This window comes from Platalea leucorodia, assembly GCF_965183815.1.
Source record: "Platalea leucorodia genome assembly, chromosome: 4".
Lineage (NCBI taxonomy): Eukaryota > Metazoa > Chordata > Aves > Pelecaniformes > Threskiornithidae > Platalea > Platalea leucorodia.
The window spans coordinates 76,462,457-76,482,482 of NC_138826.1; the positions used below are offsets into that span (position 1 = coordinate 76,462,457).

At 36.1% G+C, this 20,026-nt stretch overlaps 1 protein-coding gene across 3 annotated transcripts in view; it reads left to right on the forward strand.

The window, feature by feature from the left end:
* CDK17 (cyclin dependent kinase 17) overlaps window positions 1–20,026 on the forward strand; it is a 95,161-nt gene that overhangs the window by 12,744 nt on the left and 62,391 nt on the right. Inside the window, exon 2 of one of the 3 annotated variants that reach the window (XM_082310970.1) lies at window positions 2,685–2,839. The exons of the other annotated variants lie outside the window; for them this stretch is intronic. The gene's annotated coding sequence lies outside the window, so the exon portion shown is untranslated. The remainder of the gene's footprint in view (window positions 1–2,684; window positions 2,840–20,026) is intronic. 3 annotated transcript variants of the gene reach the window in all.

Sequence of the window (20,026 nt, forward strand, 5' to 3'; positions counted from 1 at the left end):
GAATTTGTATTGTTGTAATAAAGATTGAAACCTGTAGCTTCTGATCTGTAACTTTGCTGGCTTAATTTTTTGTTTGATTTATTTGAAATGATTAATTTTAAAAGGATACTGATGCTTCATATGCAATAATACAATATTTAGGGCTATTAATTTTTCTACAGTGTAATGCAATGTATAATACAGGCTTTAATTTTTTTTCATAGATCCTGTTTGGAACTCTGCTGGTGTGTATGTTTTTACTAGCATTGATGAAGGCTGGAGTCTTCATGTGAAAATTATGTACTTTAAACCAAGTTTAAAATTGATTATGTGCATTTCTTCTACCTTACGTAATTTCCTAGAATGAGAAAGCTGTGTTTGAAAACAATAGAAGATTGCCCTGTAGAATGATTTAATTCTGTGTCATTTTGAGACACTACTTAGAGACAGCCTATCTATTACATTGAGGTTTTTTAAATGTTGAATTTTGTTTTAAAAGTGGCATGCGATCTAAGTCTAAATTCAAACAAATAAGAAGAGAAAACATTATCTATATTAAATGTTAATTAAATTCATAGAAAATAGAAAGGCAGCTGATGGATAGAAGGACATTATGACCTTGTAGAAAACATGAGGTATTTAGGATTATAATAAGCATTAGTAGGCTTTCTGTACCACAGGCCTTTGTATATTTTGTTTTAGAGATCTGGAAGTAACTTTAATAAATATGACCTATTTTTAGATTCAGTTTGTTCTTTGCACTATTGAAAATCCTGCTGATGATTGTACTTGGAACTGTTTTTACTTGAAAGATGCAACAAAATTTTCAGGTATTTCCTTAGTGAAACATTCACATATATTGAGAGGAGGAGATTGAAATTGCAATTTTATGGCTGGGTGAAATTTATATATAGCAAATGAGATGTAAAGAAATGCAACCACATTTTCTTCACACATGCAAGAGCATGTTCTGTAAGCAATTTCTGCAGTTACCTTTGTTGCGCGCTTCATGATTAGTTAATGTACATTGGGCATGTTATAAATGCATGTCTGGCATATCAGAATATGATTTATACTGTGTAAATCATAAATACTTTATTCAGTATTTTCACTGCTCATTACACAGAATTGTCTAGCAGCACTTGAGAGAGTAAATGAATTCTCTTAAGACCTAAATGCTGTCATCAGCAGTATCTAACATGTTTACATTCTCGACTTTGTGGGCTGTACGTGGACCACTTTTTGAAATAATCCACTGTGTGAATAAAGAATATCCAGGTCTTTGTCGTACTCAAATAGAAGTTTAATACAAGCACTAAATCAATTAAAAATACTGTTGTTTTTTGATAGTGAAACTGTCTCTCAAATTTAGACATCCTGTCTCAAAACGGCAATATTCATCATTTAGTATGGTTAAAAGAGAGAGTTGCTTTTTGACAGCTCTTTGTAATTATTCAAGTTAATTATTTATTTTAAAGGGGGAAGTGAACTTTCTTTGTATGAAATGGTGTACAATGCTAAAATTAACCTGATCTGTAGCATGTGATGTACTGTTATCAAAATGATGCACTGTAACTTAGGATCGTTTAATGAAAACAGCAATAGCTTCAAGGTGTTTTTATTTATACAACTAGATCAACATAAATAGTTTGAATTAAAAACAAAGTTTGAGGCTTTTTTACAAACGGTTGTGGCTCTCTAGAAGTACAGGTAGCTGGGAGCAGCATTCCTGTCCCAGGGGGTGTAAGGCTGACAGGGGTCAGGGTACGGTGTGGACCAGGCTCTTCATAGACTGGCTTTGCCAGGAGAGTGACATGGGCTCCATCACTCCCCTTCTGGTGGCTCTAGCAGGTGCATTCTTTAATGGTAAAACTAGCTTGCTACCTCAAAGCTCAGAAAAGTGTCTTAAATTGCTGCATTAATCCTCTTCTTTCTAAGAGCAATACTTGGTAAATACCTGTGTTCCCATTCCTGTCTGTATTCTCACTAACTTGGTCATTTGGTCTTCCTAGTCAGCAGGCTTGCACTCTATAAAAACTTAATGTTGGTACCAAGATAAAGGTTTCTGTCTCTAGGGAAGAGATTAGGTTGAGTATATTGTGAGCTACCGAGGAATGAACATGCATTTGCGGGATGAATATTTCACCTGTTTGTGCTGTATCTGTTTTAAGGATAAAAAGAAGTTGTGGTTTAAGAGTAAAAAAAGCTTTGAAGTGAGTATGTTTTACTGTCACCTCCAAAAGTCATTGCTGGCCAGATTATATACCAATACGGACAGGATCCTTCTGTAGTAAGATATTTCCTTAGTTAACTCTACCTGTCCATAAAAAAGGCTAGTAAATCTGTGTGTTCTTCTGACATTTATTTTTAGTTCATAAAGTTGGAATGTGAGGCACAAACAAAAACTTTGCTTTGATACTCTAAAAAGGGTTCTTGAACTGAGGATTTGTGCCTGGTATTATCCCCTGCTATTCTACAGATCCAGCAGAAAAACTGATTGTTAAGCCAGCTCTGGTAAATGTCTTATGTATAAAGTCAGGATACATTTGTGTGTGTTCAGTACCAGGCTGTTCTGAAGCTGAACCAACTTGACTAAATCCTTTTTTTTCCCCTGTTGCACTGTACACGAGGTTGAAAATAAAAGTAGAGTTTTGAAAAAGTAAACTGGAAATGGCCATGCCTAACACTAACTCCACTTGCTTTAGCCTTGTCCCCACGCTGTGTTTTTCCATGGGAGATGCTGGTCATGAGGCTGCAGTAGAAAGATGGCCCTTTCCATCACCTGGTGCTCCAGGGCAGCTCTCCTGCTTCGCAGACTTCACCAAAGGAGGGTTCCCACAACAGGACTGCAAACAGGGTGGTAAATATGCAGTGCTTTTCTCTCTGGGTGGTAGCTTAATTTAATGCTGTTCAGAGGAGTTCGTGATTAGTCATCTCTTTCTCTTACGTCAGTTATTTGCTGTGAAGCTATCTGCTGTATATGCTTGTTGACCTAAACATTAACGTCTTGAACTGCTGTTCATCAAACGTGCATTCAAAAAAATTGCATGTTTTCAATTTGTCCTCCAAGATGCTCTGCAAAGTACGCGTAATGCTTACATAATGGAGAGATGGTTAGGTATTCAGTTGACTTGGTGACTAAATTAGGTAATTCTCACAGAGGATACTTTGACACTGGTCATAAATAAAGTGACCACATGAAACTTCTTCATTACAAGCCTAATTAATAAGAAACATTTATTCTACACTTACCCCTCATATCCTCATTGTGTTTTGCTAAATGCCAGTTAGGATAATACATAATTAAAACATTTGGAACAATTTCTCAAGTATCTTAATAAATTGTGAAACGAATGATGTCAGTCCTGTAAGTCATAACAAAACAAGCTGCTTTTTGAGCTTATTGGGCTGTTGTAAGGAAACACGTTCAGTAAGAATTTTTGCTGGTGGTTTGCAAAACATGAACTGCAGTAGAAATGAAGTTCCAGAAGTTGTTTGTTGAGCAGTAGATGGAATACTACTGTTTCGATAGTAGTAGAAAGACTTAAGTCCTTTCTTGCTTTTATTTTATTGTGAAGACTGTTTAGGTATGAGGGGTTCAGCATGGTACTTACAACTGGATGTGTTTCTGCTATGGCTGAGAATGGAAAGTTTAGCAAGGCTTCTTGCTAGTATGAAAGGCCGTATCTGTGTTTCAATTCTTTGCCTCCCCTTATTTTTTTTGATGTTCCGTTTGCTCTGTATTACTGTAAAGAAAACATAATAATGTGTATTTCAAAGAGATGATACAAGAGGTAGAGTATATTTCAAGTGTTCAGAAAGCATCAGATTTGGCTTAAAAAGCGTACTTGGCCTCTGCTTATGCCAAATGCATTGGGATGCCACATGTAAGTGACTTAGTTTAAGTCTTTAGATTCCAGTTTAGTTTTTCTCCCAAAAGCTGTGTTCCTTCTACCAAATAAAAGAGTTTAGTCTGACTTGCTGTATTTTGATATTTTACATCATCCTGCTGGATATACATGAGCCTTTAAAAGGTTAATTTTCTTTATATTGAAATTTCTAATCAACTAAAAGTCTCTTCTGCTTGGCTTTCTTACTTGTCTCTTAAGCTGTCATGTTTGAATGGTAAGCAAGAGCAAACCTAGTCTGGAAAGAGGCAGGATACTCTGTTGTAATAGATTTGTGCAACATGCAGAGAGTATGTGTAGCAATAACAGGCTTAAAAAGCATTGGTCCCAACCTTTCTCTGCTTTGTAAATCAGATTTGAATGTTTAACATACAAATTTCATGATAAATATATAGTTGAAAAACAAATCAATGTTAATTTTATTAACCCTGTAGACAGGAGATTCTGTAATGGGATGATAGAGGGTTTTATTGTGGAGTCTTGTTAGAGTGATCAAGAGGTGTGGAAGATGGACATGGGGAAAAGGACAGCTCATACAGATCAGTCTCATCCGTAGGGCATCCTGACTGCATGTCTCTCACATTCAGCACGTGAACTCTGCATTTCGTCTCTAATGGTCTGATGGTCTAATATGGGACAAGTAGTAAATTTCATGCTAATTTTAAAAACTTTCAAATTCAAAATTTAGAGCAGGTTGTCAGGTAGTTGTATATTTAGTTACTTCAGCTCAGAAGTTAAATGTGCAAATGTTAGTTTGTTCCCTCCTGAAGGGAAAAGGTGCTCTTCAGGTATCGCTTTATCAGGGGTAGTATTAACGTATCGGCATGAGTCCTGTTCTCTACATGAGTCTGAGATCTTGTATGTGTGCAGGCATGCAAGTTGCATATATTATGTTTGCATTTTCAGTATTTTTTTTCCGTAGTCTCTAACACTTCGTAAAGTTCTTCAAGCTTATTCCAGGTACAGACTGATTCTTGGGAGGGTAGTTGATCTGTACCTACAGAATTTGTTGCATGTGGGAAGCGTATGATCTTTGTTAAGGAGCTGGTTAGAGTTCATGGAAGCATGTCATGGGGAATTAGGTGTTGGGTAAAGAGGCACCTCCACGCTTAGTTTGTTTCAGATTTGCCTTGGTGATGTTTGAATGCCTTTGCTTTTTTGCTGTCAAAATGTCATTATTTGGATCTTTCCCAATGTTTTTATTCTAGTGATAGGAAACAGAAGGGAAGGAACTAATTGATATGAGTCTGGAAATCATGCTCCGAATACACGTACAAGCGTTTGTGCTTTCTTATCCAGATTTCCAGCATGTGACAGCAGAAGCATCATTCTGGGAATGTAGTTAGAGCTCTTGGGGAGTCCAAAATGTATTTTCATCCTTATTGCCACCGCAGGAAAGTGTGGGTATTTCTCTCCTTATTCTGATTCTCTTAAATTCTTGCTTTATAATGAAGAGCCAGTCTTGCTAGTTCATTAGTAATTGCTACCTCCTACCATCTCTTTTGTCAGCAGGGGGTAGGATTTCCTCCTACACCCAGGAAAAAAAAGAGAAAATTAGATAGTGATAGAGGCTAAAATTAAAAGAAATTTGAGAAGAAACAGGCCAGGTTAATCTCTAATTCTGTAAGGCAGCAATTCTTTCTTTAGATTTTAGGTGAAAAAAAGTAATTATTTTCTTGATAGTGGTATCTTTAGGGGGCCAGGCAATACCGATGTTGCTGGGCAGAGAATATTTCCACATAGCTTATAATTCTGGTTGTGCTTCGGCATATTGAGTGGACAGTATAGGTAGCAACACTTCAAAAAAAAAAAACATAAGAGAAAGTAGTTTGCTGCAATTCTAATGTGGTGGCTTGCATATCTTTTTCATTGTCTCGGCTTCTGCCTGCACTGCAGTCCCAGCAGTGGTGTTACCTGAGCTGGCTATGAAGTAATTGGTTTGCGTACTGCTACTGACAGCAGCAGTTTGTTGGAATTAGTTGTGAAAAATGTTATATGACTTTCTTATAAGACTTTCTATGAAGTCTTCCAGTCACTTTCTTCCATGACTTGAAGTTTTTTATTCCCTGCAAGTTAAAAACCTTTCCATTTCACTTTTCCATGTTCTATTTTACTTCAATGTTCGGGGACTGGAGTAAATGTTTTTTCAACAATGAATCTGTTTCTTGGTCTGTGATTGCCAGTGATCAGTGAATGTTTATTTCTCCCTCGCCCCAAGAATTTGCTATACGGTTTGAAACTACAGTCTAAATACGCAGAATAAAAATAGTCCATGTCATGCTGAAGTTGAGATGTTTGCTGAAGCTGTGTGAGGCAGGAGCTTGTTTGGAAACTGTGTGTTTTATTGGAATGTCATCACCTGTTACCATGTTAGGAGTTTTCAAAACTAAAGTAGAAGTATTCCACTGTTAGTACTGAAATATGCAATAACAAAATGTTTTATGGGAAATAACATTTGACAATCCTTGTAATATTCCTTTCCCTCCGCTGTTGTCATGTTAGTAGGCTTTTTTTTTCTTGTGGGGGTAGAGAGCTTATAACTTCCTTATGTGTTCAGAGAAGTGCATGAGCTTAAGTGGTCACGATCTCTGTTTGAATCATCAGTAAGAGTTATGTTATAAAACAGGTTGTGTGGCATTACTGACACTTTATTCTACTGAACTAGAAAATTGCTTGCAACTTCTTGCCTTTAGTCCAAGCCTTCTTTTTTTTTTTTTTTCAGCATCTGGAAAGTCAGGTAATTGGTTTTCAGGAAGTCACTTTTGCCTTTTTTCTTCTTTATTTCTTCAATAGCTTGATTATTTGCCTATTCCCTAGACAAAAGGTGTCCACAAGCATGGTGACCATTAGCATTAATTGACTTTCATTTTGCCAGTCTAATGGCAAGATTGAGATATAAGTTCATATGGAAAAGACCAGAAATACTCATCAAAAATAGAGAGGGAAGAAAAAGTAATGCATTTTTTAGTGTGAAGAGTATGAAGTTTATTTGTTTAGATTCAGACAACTCCTAAGATTTTTAAGGGTAAGTTGTAAAATTAATACATTTGTGTTGATTCTGCAGTCCATAAGTATTGATTCTTGGGGATCAGTACTTGGGGTGAATATTTTGATGGTTGACAAAGAAATTGATTCAATGTTTCAAATTTGCTATTGGTGTACAAATTACAGAGTTTAGCCAGAAAAGCTAAAGCAAATGTGATCTTTATTTTTCAAAGGACTTGATTGTGTATGTCTTTGCTGTGATCCCTGTTCATTTCTTCATCTTTTCTTCCCAATAACTTAATTGACTCACGTTTGGGAACTACAGAAAAATGATACGATTTCTTACGTATTTCTTACGTATCCTGAAAAGGATAGGATTTCCTACGTAATTCACTCAGCATCTCTCAGCATTAAAAATAGATCTGTGAAATTCTTTCAATTTTTTGGCAGTTTCTCATTATAAACATGCAATGTTGGATATTTTAATTTCTAATAAAAATTGTAGCCGATGTTTAAACAAACTTTAGCCTAGCTTCAAAGTGGAAATGTTTAAAATTAATGCTATAGGGGGAAAAAATCAGTACTAAAAGTATTTTTCAAGATTTCAGCCTTAGAGTAGGTAATTTCTGATGCTTTCAGTAGAAGCCTCAGTCACAAATTAGTATTTTGTTCTTTAGATTTCAAATCGTCATTGTAGCTTTGCTTATTTGACTGTGTGTATCTATTTCTTTACATGCAGAAAGGTTACCTCTGGCAGAGCAGGAGAACTTACGTCTTGCATATCTCGTGCAATCAAGAATAAGCTGTGACACACAAGGAAGAGTAAACTAAAGAGCAGAAATGCATATTAAAGTACACTTACATAAGGAGAATATTTTAAAATTATTCTGGCTTAGTGGTGTGGATTTTGTAAAGGCACTCTCATATGGTCTTGTAAACACATGCAGTTAAAAAACAAGATGGTCTTATCTTGAGCATGAGACTTGATTCTGTAGAGATCGTGGAGGGTTGAGAGAGAATCCATTGTCAGTGCTGTTTCTTATTTTACTTGAAAGGTTTGAGGGTTATTTACTGGGTTTTTTTGTTGTTGTTCTTATTTCAGAGCCAGATTCAACTTGCAGGCAGTTTGCAAGAGCTTTCACATTTTCCTTTTTTAATGCTTTTACAAAAAAAAAAAAAAAAGAAAAAAGAGGAGAGAGAAAGATAAACATACACAAAAAAATCCTACTACCTCTAAGGCATACTCAGAATTCTGCAAATGCTTTTCTGAGTGGTGTCCATCGTAATGGAATCTGGATCAGAACCAACCATAAAATGCATTTACTTCCTTCCATTGTTAGCATAGCAAGATGTGAATGTCTAAATATGGCTTTAATATTTGATTATACTGTTACATAAGATGAAATAATCATATATTAGATAATGGGGGAAAAAGATGGAAAAATGGATTCTAAAACCACGTTCATATGTTATGCTTTGATGTCAGGCTTTTAGTTGAATCTGTAGCAAGGTAAACTGTCCTGAAAATTGTCAGGAAAAATGGGTATGTTTCTGTAGTATTGACTTACTGACCACTTTATACTGTTCTTTGTTTGCTTTTGATGCTTAACTATTCTGAACGTGTTTCATGTTTCAACTCCTTGAAAACTTTTCATCCCAGCATTGAATCCCAATTTGTCTACTGCATGACTTAAATGATCCCTACAGAGAACTGAAGATTGCTGCGTACATTTGTCCAGAGCAAATCCTTCTTTGAAGATTAGTATATAGGTATATTGTTTACATTATTTTCTTTCCAGAAGTACTGGTTTTGTTTACATACTTTTCAACAGTAGCCATGCAAATGCAATGAAGGAAGTTATGATTTTTTTCATGTTAATGTTTTTTCTTGTTAAATTTATCCATTTGGAGCAAAATGGTGAGACTACCCACCTTCAGGGATGAAAGCATCAAGTAGCTGGTTAATGTCTGTATCGCTTTTTTTCCATTCTATTAGATATCTATTGTTTAGCCATACCTGCTCTTATATATAGTCAAATACTGCAAATGTTTTAAAGAACTGTACCTTCAGTAATAATACATTTATTCCCAAGCAGTCTTGTTTTGTCTCTTGCTGTTCACCGAAGTTAAAATAGTTTAAAAGTTAAGCATTGAGCAAACAAACAGAAAAATCAACACTGATCACCACATAGCCTTTAACTGTAGCATATTGCTTTTCATAGTAAAGAAGAATCTTTTTTGCTCCCAAGAAATCAATTCTGTCATTAATGTTAGGCTTAAGGACTGTGTTATTGTACAGCTGTTAGTGTATTTATCTTATTTTAAGGATTTAAAAAAAAATTGTTGCAGGTTCGTAGTTTATTGTATTGGAAATTTTAATTGTAATTGCTTCAAAACCAGATATGAATATGCATTGTGACAACTCTGAATTATGTAAAATATCAAACCTTCCTGTCAAATTGGCTGAGTCACATATTTCTCTCAACTATTCTTTTAAGCTATTTCAAATTTTAAAAAACTGATATGCAGGGTACAAGACAACTAGAAATAATAGCACACTTCAGTATTTTTAGTTGAATAGTTTCAGCTGCATGAAGTTTAAATTGGCCATCTAGGCTAAAGGGCTGAACACAGATGGCAGAGTAATGGCTGGCTAGTGATCTACTTCACAGTTGAAAGGACTACTCTGATTTTACAGGCAAGGAAATAAAGTTTTAAAAACATAGACTAGAATAATTCAAAAATTTTCAGAGCAATCTGTTCAAGAGTGGTAGAATACATGATATTAAAACTGAATTAATAACTTTTAAATGGTTTGCCTTTTCTTTAAGATATATCTGATTTAGTAAAAATAGTAGATTTTTTTTGCAACACGCATTGAAAATGTTAGCTAGACCATGTAAGTAAGAAGTTTGTGTACTGCTCTGTTTCTTATTCTGTGTAAGAGCTGTCATTTGTTTCTATGCTAGAATCCTCACATAGATCATGGCGTGTGTCTTTGGCCGTTTCTGAAAAGGAAAGAAATTGTTCTTGGTTAACCTGCAGGGGATGAGTTACAATTAATTCGGTTAAAGAGCCATTTTGAATATTACCTTATTTCTGAATAAAACAAAATTGCTTTTTGGGTTTGGAGGACTTTTGATAAATCTGTTCTTAGACTTTGTCCTTTGCTTCAGTTTCTCATGGCCTGCCTTCTGGTTTCATCACACTTTTGGTCTTTACACCTTCTTAGAGGATGGCATAAGTGAAGAGAGTACCAAAACAGAGCTTGTATAGTGTATTTGTGTCTGTGAGGAATTAGACCAATTTCTGTGGTATCAGTAGGCATCATTGCTTTGACTAAATGTTCAAATGATTTTTAGATAGTAACACTACATTGACTTAAGGCTTCATGTGTACAGTAAAGGAAACCAGAGATCTTTGAAGCTCTGGAGATCTTGTGTTTCATTCTCTTTAAAAGATTAAAATCTGCCGTAGGCACTTAAGGGTTCACTAACTGGATGTGGCAAAGCATTAGCATATTTTGTGATAGAGCAAAAGTGATGATAAATCTTCAACCTTTCTTGCATTATTTTTATAAGAAGACTTCACAACTACAAACCAGCACAAACTTTGTCCTTTACTCTTTTGTGTCCTTAGGAGTAATTTCTGAAGGAACAACCCCTTGAGACTGGATACTTTATAGATACCTGACTAATTTTGCAAAGTTAAGTAAAAGTATTAATCATGGCATTGAATAAAGAGGAGAATGGTATCCTGACTGAATGCTTCAATTCTTGCTCCTCTGCAAGACAAAACCTTGGTTTCAAGATGGTCCTGTGGAATAATAGATGTGGTTCTTAAACTTTTCTTTCTTGAAAAAATTTGAGAAGGGGGAAAGTGAAGGTTTGGAAAATAGAAAATTTCATATTGTACTATAAACCTTCTTGAGCTGATGTAAATTCTGGAAAACTTCCATTCACAAATGAAATTTAAAGCAAGTCTTTTAGTCTCTCAGGTGTCTTACGTTGGCCTAATGGTTCTCTTGGAAGTTGATGGGAGTTTTATCATCTTCAGTGGGAGAGTAATTAGGTCAATGATAGAAATTAAAAAAAAAAAAACTAAATCAAGTAATGGTGGAAAAGATTTCTTTAAGCAAAATACAAAGTAAGAATATTAACCTGTAACTGGAGTTCTTGAAAACACTTGTTTTTCTGATGCCTGGAATAAGATTGTTTAGGGGGCTGTAAGGTTTTTTGGTTGCTGTTTTACTCTGGAAAGCTGTCTGTACAGCTAGTTTTATGCGAGCTCCTGTACCTCAGATCACAGCTTCACCTCTAGCAATAGTGGATTTGTTCGTTATTCTCACTGCGGGATCATCCATCAGTACAAACTTGATCCAGATCAAGTGTAAGCAAATAATAACGCTTCTGTTGACTTGATCAGAACATGCAACAATGCTGCTTTTCAGCTTTGCGGTGGCTGTAGTAGGACAGCTGATCCTCTGTTCAACGTAGGTTTGGAACAGAATTACACTTACAAAGTGTTTTGAACAGATTTGTACAGAGAAGCCAGAGAGCTCTGGTGCTTTGCATCATGCGAATGTGTGGGGTTTTGATCTAGTAATCAGGCAGCCTAAGACCCTGTTTACTGTCTTGAGATGTAGATCAAGTCTCTGTCACCATTTCCTCTTTTTATTGGTGAGAGAACTTGTTGCATACAGCTTATTCCAGTCCTTTCTCTCGCTTCTTTCCCTTTCAATACCTAATCAGTCTCCTCTCTACTTCAGTTTCTCCTCTGTTGTCATTTTATAGGTTGCATCTATCTGTCATTCATTGCCCATTGCAGTTCCTTGTTCAAGCTTCATTCTCCAGTGGCTGTAGCTGCTTTACCATGGAAACATCAATGTATTTTTAGCCTTAAAAATTGTTTTGTTGTAACTTTTTAAATTGTGGATTCTGGAGTAATTTCCCTAAGAAGAGCAAGCTTGTATGTAATGCTTCTGACATGTAATTTGCTAACAGTCTTTTTTAGTAGATGTTTAAATATTGGTAGGATACTAGCAATGAAAATAGCTGATACCTCCCCGCCCCCAGACCGCATGGTGATAGAACGTAATTTCTCTTCAGTAGCTCGTATGCTTTAATGTAATTGAAGACTGATAAGCTGAACAGACAATTGAAGTAGCTTTTATATAAATTATAATGTGGACAACAAAGAAGTACAGGTTGAGCTGTTAAACAGTAATCATCACAATGAGGTTAGGATTGTGTTTTGATCTTTATAACCTATGCAGTTCTTGTATGTTTACTTGGTTGCTTGCCACCTTCAAAGATTTCTATATGAGATTTTGCTATCAGTTTCTTTTATGTCTGTTTGGTTTCAGTAAAAATATACCAGCATAATACATATTTTTACTTGTTACTTCTCTGAAAATTGAAGTGGGTATTTTTAGCAACCCTGCTTTAATTTTGCAAATTCAGTCTTGATTCTTGGAAGCCACCTTTGCTTTCATTAACTTGAGTATGTTTTATATTTTTTGTGTAAAGCAAAAGTGAATGTGCTTCTGCTGCAATTTTAGTCAGACAGAAGGCACTTCATGCCTACCACATTTGCTGCCATCATCAAGTTTCTCCTACAGCTCTTTTCTCAATAAAGTTAATGAATTCAGAAGGGAAATATTTCATAATAACATAACAATTTGTATCTGTTTTTTCTTTCTTCGTGGTCAGTAACTACATTTTGGACCCCGCTTCCAACAGCAGAAATAGCTAAGTTGTGAAGAGCCAAAGCTCTCTTGATTTCTGAAACAATTTTACAAGCATTCATCATCTTACTATATTATGACATTGTTTTGGTTCTCTGGTGGATTCTATTCTCTGCTTTTAGGGTTTCATGATTCAGTTGACGTCCTGAGCTCTTCATCTGCATTTCCAATCTTCATCTGCTCTCCAATAAGAATACATTCATAGAGGTGGAAAGCATAGTTGTTGGGATAGTCTTAAGAATTAACAGAACTGACTGTAGTATCTGTAGTACCTCCTTAGAGCTGTTGAAATTGGCTCATTGGTGTTTTGTGTGCAGCAGAGAAAATAAGGTAAGGTGACCCTGAGGAAGTTCGCGGCTAAGCAGTTATTGACTGCAGTAGAGGAAGGAAGGAAATTAAAAAACAGCAACAGTGGTGGTTCTTTATTGTGCAGAAGGCAAGCTTATGCGTGCCTGACAGGTAAGGGAAAGAGGAGAGTGTCAGCCTATAGTCCTTCTTTGGCACAGAATCTTACAGTCTACGGTCACCATAGCGTTATAGTGAAAGAAGAACCTGAACTACTGAGCTGCTAAGGCAATGAAGCTCTAGAAGAGCTAGGAAACCCCCAGATTATGTCAGAAGTGTTTATTTAAATACCCTGGTAAAAATCCCTTCAAAAAGAGTTCCTTATGACCTCTACTAGGGACATACCTGGATCAGAGATGGTCAGTGGAGGAATGGTGTTATGACTTTCACTGACTGTGGGGAATAGAAGATATGAATATCCCAAAAGGCTGTTGGAGCAGTGAGATGGTCCCAATTGTTTGAAATGACAATTAAAAAATAAATAAATAAATAAAGTGAGTCCATGAGATTAATCCAGTCAACTGATAGCTGACTGCAGTATTTTTTAAGTGAAATATCTTCAGTTAATAATTTTTAAAGTAACAGAATCTGGAAATAGAACCTCAAATTTGCTCTGAATTCCAGTAAATTTAGTCAAAGGGTATGGCTTGTTCCAGTGATTCATTCTGATGCAAGAAATGGTAATGCCTACAGGATTACTGTTAGAGATAGCACCTATATTACATGTACCATGTTGGGAAGAAAAAGGTGCAGGTTTATTATGCTATATAAATATATAATATACTTTTAGGTGGGATATCAACTGGACTGCAACCCAATTGTTTCTTTCATATGATTAAAATCAGAAATGGCAGAAATGCTTCTGAACAGTTCGGCTGAAGGAAGCATGCACAGTTCAGTAGGCAGAAATAAACCACTCTTCTATTTCCCTGTTGTATGGTTGCTATAACCAGACCTTCATTAAAACTACAGTTTCTTTGTTACTAGCAAAGTTTGCTTATTGTTATTGAACACAAACATAAAGTTATCTAATTGTGTATGTGTATCTTGTCTCTATGTGAAGTAAACCTATAGTTTACTACAGTAAATAGTAATAGTGAAAGCCTCTGCCATTCTTGTTTACCATTCAGCTGATGGGATGTTTCATTCTCAAGTCTTGTTATAAAGGTGTACTAAAGACATAGAGTCCAGGGAGATAAAAAAGTAAGGCTCACTTTATGGCAACAGTCTAGCAGATTTTTATTCTGAAGTTTTCACCAGCATCTGAGTGTGAAATAATTGTGCAAGGAGAATCTTAAAGGGGATTTTTTTTAAAAGTTACTTCATTTTAAAAAAACGTCTTTAAAAGCAAATGTAGTTTGGTTTTTCATAACAAAGCCAACTTAACAGCTCATTTTATTTACTTCACAGATAGATCTGGTTACCAGGTGTTGTGCCGAAACCACATTCAAGATGTGCAACTTAGATTTCAGTACGATAGTACTTGATTGTTTTGTGCTTTTACAAATTACTAATGAGGTATAGATGACGAGTCCGTTTGAAGACATTTTCTTGGGTTCCCTTTTATTAAACAGAAATGTAGACTAATTTTAAAGAAAGCAAAGCTATAGATCTGAATTACAAGTACTACAAGTGAAAGCTAGAAGCTTTTTGGACTGTTTAATTTCAGGCTTATGGATCCTAGTTATCAAAAGGAAGTAAACTGCAGTTGGAGGATTCTTCTGGTTGCTCTTCAGCATACTTGGGTATGTTGAAAAGTAGCGTGCTTGGGTGGTAAACGAGATAGAAACTTCCGGTAGAATGCAGATGAATTATTTTAAAGAATATTTTGGCAAAAGGATACTGTTTTCCAAGGCTGTTAAACTGAGTAATTCAAGAACAGCTCAAGTACTTGACATAGAAACATAGTTTGGTGAAAGAATAGCATATCCTAAAATTTTAAAGAAATAAGCCTTATGTTACATCAATCAAAACGTAATTTTTTACTCTTTCAGATGACAGGCATCAGTTGGACTTTGTATCTCAAAGGTTGAAAGGCAGCATACTAGAGCAGTGTTTTCCAAAGGAGGTTAAGAAACAAAGATCCAAATAGCTAGTGAGAAAAAATTAATAAATAAATCAAATCTCCAGATTAATTACTAAGATAACATCTGTTGCCCTTGAACTTTGCATACTAATTTTGCATGTTAATGCTGGTTTAACCTGAATTTTCTAGTATGTTTATCTTCATCCCAGCACATAGATTCCAGAAAGAAAAAAAACATTATGGAAACCGAGTTACTTCAAGAGTGTAATGGGGGAGGGAGGAAGGAATCAGAGGAGCTTGGATGGCTCTTTTGCTGTAGGGAAATAGGGGTCCCACATGTCCTTGAGCAACTCAGTTCTGCCTGTAGCAATAGGACAAGGGGTAATGGCTTTAAACTAAAAGAAGGTAGATTCAGACTAGATATAAGGAAGCAGTTCTTTATGATGAGGGTGTTGAAACACTGGAACAGTTTGCCCAGAGAGGTTGTAGATGCCCTACCACTGGAAACATTCCAGGTCAGGTTGGACAGGGCTTTGAGGAACCTGGTCTAGTTTGAAATGTCCCTGCTCATTGCAGGGGTGTTGGACTGGATGACCTTTAAAGGTCCCTTCCAACCCAAACTGTTCTATGATTTTAACTCTACTGGACTATTTTGAGGGTTATCTCATCTGGTGACATTATAATAACAGCTAGGGCTCTTTTTTTATCCCCTGGAGTTTTACAGCAAAACTGCTTCAGTACTTCTCTAAGTGAAAAACTTATTTTGAATACAGATCTATATTAGACTATGATATTAAATGTTGCTGAAGTAAGATTCTTTAGGGAATGTTGAGTCTCTGTAGAGGCAGTGATTTAAATGTACCTTTTCATAAAACATTTTCTGTTTGTGAGACAAATCTTACAGTTTGGCAGCTTTATCCAGGTCACTGACAGCAGTAGCAATATCATCCTCTGCAACTCGATTAAGATCCAGAATGGGAATTAGCTTCCTGTGGAAGGGATTGGCCCACTGTTAGTCCTTGGCAGGATGAGACTGCGTAAGTGTTAGGCTCTAGCAGCAGAAGAATGATAGTGTTTGTAATTCAGAAGAAATTATTTTGAAGACAAACATAAAATTTCACTTCTTTCTTCTGCCAGATAAACAAAGAGAGCAACTGGGTCTGCCCAGCACAAGTATGTATTTGGGAACAGTGCTCTGTACATATTGGGTGATCCTTTCTCTGCTGCTTTACAGAGATTTCGTAATAAAATACCCAGCTATCCTTACTCTGCCTTTAAGCTGTACCTTGCAGGATCCTAGAGAAATTCTGCTTTACCATGTATGTGCGCCTGCTTTTGCTGACAGTATCAGTGTTGCTTGCCTGGCATTAGTCACAGTTATTTTGCCTTTTTTAATTTTGTTAAAAAATCTGGAGACTATTTGTCTTTCAGGTTTTGTTTTCTAATTATTCATGTCTGGTATAATGTTACTGACTGACATTAATAGTTGTTACTTTCCCAGGTTTCCTATATACTGATGCTGTCTTACTGATCTGTCATTGACTTACAGATACATATTTTTCCACTTTTATTGGTTTCCATTTCTCTCCTCTTCACTGACTGTACCCGACATCTTGTCACGATCTCAATTCTGTATAACCTTTTTCTTTTGTTGTTGTTCCTTAATCTTCCACTGGTCTCTGTTCAAGGTCCAGAAAACTTACTTGAATAATACCTTCAGGTATAGAATTGGTTATACTAAGAGAAGGTGATGTAAAGTTTGAGTAGTGTCCTTTGATGTGCTAGACTGTTTGCTGAATCTGGGAGGGGAGTGGCCTCTCAAACTGATTAACCAGAGTCGCCCAAATTGTGTATTAGTAATTTAGTTGTTCTGCTTAGTTTCAGATTTTGGGAACCCTTGTCTGGATAGTCTCAGTTACCTGGAGGAAGAGCAATTTGTAAGATTGTGTGTAAAAGACACACAGGGAAGAATTATCTGCACAGGCAAAGAAAAGGAATATCCAGTGATACAGAAAGATCTTTAGTCTCCAGATCTGTTAGTCTTCATGTAGGGTTCTTGTTTTGTAGCCAACAGTGACAGTTGTGACAGCTTGATGCGTGGCAGTTGCCTTATTTTGTATGTTTAAATGAAGATATACCTCCTCCCCCCCTCCTTGAAAGTACCTTGAAAAACACCTTTTGTGAGGCTTGGCAGGACGACTTAATTTGGGAGTGGGGTGTTGCTGCAGAAGTATAGAGACAGAAAAAGAAAAATCTGCATGTGGTTATTGTGTGGTGGGAATCGTAATGGCCTGAACCTGTTGTAGAGGATAAAGGCACTTGTGCTGAACGGTTTTACTTTATTTCATATCCATTTGTTCTTGTTTTCCCATGTCATCCTTCCTTAACAGCATTTGCTGTTGTCCTTTATTTTGTTCACAGATTGCATTTATTTCAGATCTGGTTTTGTTTATCTGGGCTAAATAAACGTAAGGCAAAACTCTGCTACTTTTCTGGTACACAAGTTATATCACGCCGCTGCCAGTGAGAACAGTCTTACCTTGCATTTGATGTGCACTAGTGATCAGTGCTCTACTTCTGTGGAGGTATTAAATTGGCTTAAGCAGGCTCATGGTTTCTTCTCTGCCTTGTAGGGCATATTGCCACCACCTTTTTGTTGCCAACATAACTATTTGTGAAGCCACTTGGCAAGCATATTGCAAAACTCTTCTTTCTTTCCCAGGTTGTCAGCTAGATAATCATTTGCATTAGGAATAGTGTCTGTCTTATGTGTTTAGTGTCCTTGGCAATGGATACTGAAATAATCCATGTGTGCATATCCAGTTGACCATTAAATGGCAGCATGAACACTTCAGACAGATGTAGCAACATTTGTCTGAATGTTGTAACAGAACAAATTGGTCCCATGCTGGGACATCTTGACTGCTATGTAAAAATTAATACAGCAGAAAAAATTGTAATTGACTTCTTGTTCGGAGATTTTCTGTTAGTGAGAAATCTCTGAGTTGTACCAATTACAGGACTGGAGAAGGGAATAATTTGTGAGTTTTTAAAAATACTGAATCAGAGCCATTTATAAGTTTAGGTAAAAGACATTCATGAATTCAAAGAAATTTTTGAACCATAGTTTGCAGATTGTTTATTGCAAGAATGAGTTTATTTACTGCCCCTTTGGAATTGTCTTTAAAATATCTCAGTGGAGGTATTAGAAGTACTCAGCCTGACTATGAGAAACTTGTTTCTGTCAGTAGTTACTTTCTTAGTTGCAGCCAAGGTACTCCATCTCTCTGTTATTTCAGGAATAGTTGTAGTACCACAGCTTATTATTCTCAGAAATCTCTAGAAAAATTAGGAATACAGAAGACACTGTTAAATCTTACGCATTAAGTAAGTCTCCAAAGAGTCTGTTTTATCGTACCAGTTTTTTCTTAATGTCTTGTTTTGTGTCTCAATATAATGCCTTCAGTGCATCAGATCTTAAATGTGGCTTGATATTCGTACGAAAAATACGTGTGTATGTTGTCAGTACTGTAGAATGTCATCTATACCATGCTGCTTATGGTGACCCTTATTTGCTAATTGAAAATTCTCCCTGTGTTGCTATGTTGTGCTTTCTTCCAAAAAAACCCAACAAAACAAAACCCTTAATTACTGTGAAACAGCTTTGTTTCTCTTGCCTTTTTTTTAAGTTGTTTTCTGCATGTGCATAGAAGTGCAAGAGGAACGCAGCCAAAGCTGTCTGTTTTTAAACCATTCTTGACTCTTTGATATGACTCGTATGCGCAGACATGTATGCATGCAACAATTATGGAAGGGTTTGGTTTTACTTTTGCCTCGTAGGTTTTAATGTAAGGCCTTTCTCTCTGGGTTGTTTGGTGAGGTTTTTTTTGTGTTCACACTACAAAACATGTATTGAAGTTCAACAAGTAATGAACCCAAAAATTTTACATTTGGAGGAAAAATTGTGAGCTGTAAATTTACAGCGATTATACCAATTAACCATAGAAAATTAACTTTTTATGATGGTCTTTGTTTTGTATTCAGTTTTAATAATTACAAAGCTTTTTTTCCTGGGATGAGCTCTGTTATAGCTATCACTTGGTGGTTAATTTCCAGGCAGGCCATGATAAGGTTTCTTCAACAGCTTCCCCAGTGTAATTAATTTCTGTTTTAAGCAGAAGAGGCCAAAACCTTTTTTTTTTTTTTTTTTTTTATTTTGTTTAAAAACTTGTACCACTGTTCTTTCTTTGTCTAAATCAGGTGTCTTTAGTTTTTATCTTAGTTTATATTGCTGTGGTGTATTTGTTGCATCTTTTGGTGCTTGATTCAAGAATGTTGAAGTAAGTTGAAAGCTTTTCATTGCCTTAGGTCTTGGGTTGTAAATGTAACTTTTCTGTGAGCACAACAAGAAGCAAATGTTGAAGACTCTGCTTATGGAAGTTCAGATGCTTACAGGACAGGTGGTGCTGGGCTGAGAGCTACTGGAGGTTGAGAGAAGGTTCTTCAGTATGAGATTCTTTGATTTGGTGCCTGAATCGTGGTGGGGAAAAAGGAAGGCAAGCCTTTAGTTTTTGAAAGTCTATGCCTTTTGTTGACGAAATTGTTCACACTCTCAAAAGATTGCAGATGCTTTTCAGTCTTAGAACTAACATTGTCTTCTTGAGCCTAGAAGAGGTTTTCTACTCAGTTTTCTTCCAAAGACTGGCTCGTTTGCAAGAATGAGGAAGATGGTCCCAGAAGCAATGACTGCAACATTGTAAATCTGTCACTAAAACAGTATTAGGCAGCAGCAAGCTTTTTTTTTTTTAAAGATTTTTTGTTTCCTTCTGAAGTCTATATTAAGGCTTTATGCTTATTAATCAAAGCTAGTAAAATTACAGACATTGCTTTTGGTTTCCAGTGCTCATTATATCTCTTGAGGCGGAAAGTTCCATGGCTCATTGGTACTATATATGCTACATTCATGTAACCTTCTGGTTTTTGCCTTCCCCTTCAAGAGAAAAAAGACTTTCAGTTTATGGGTCTGACAGCAAATGC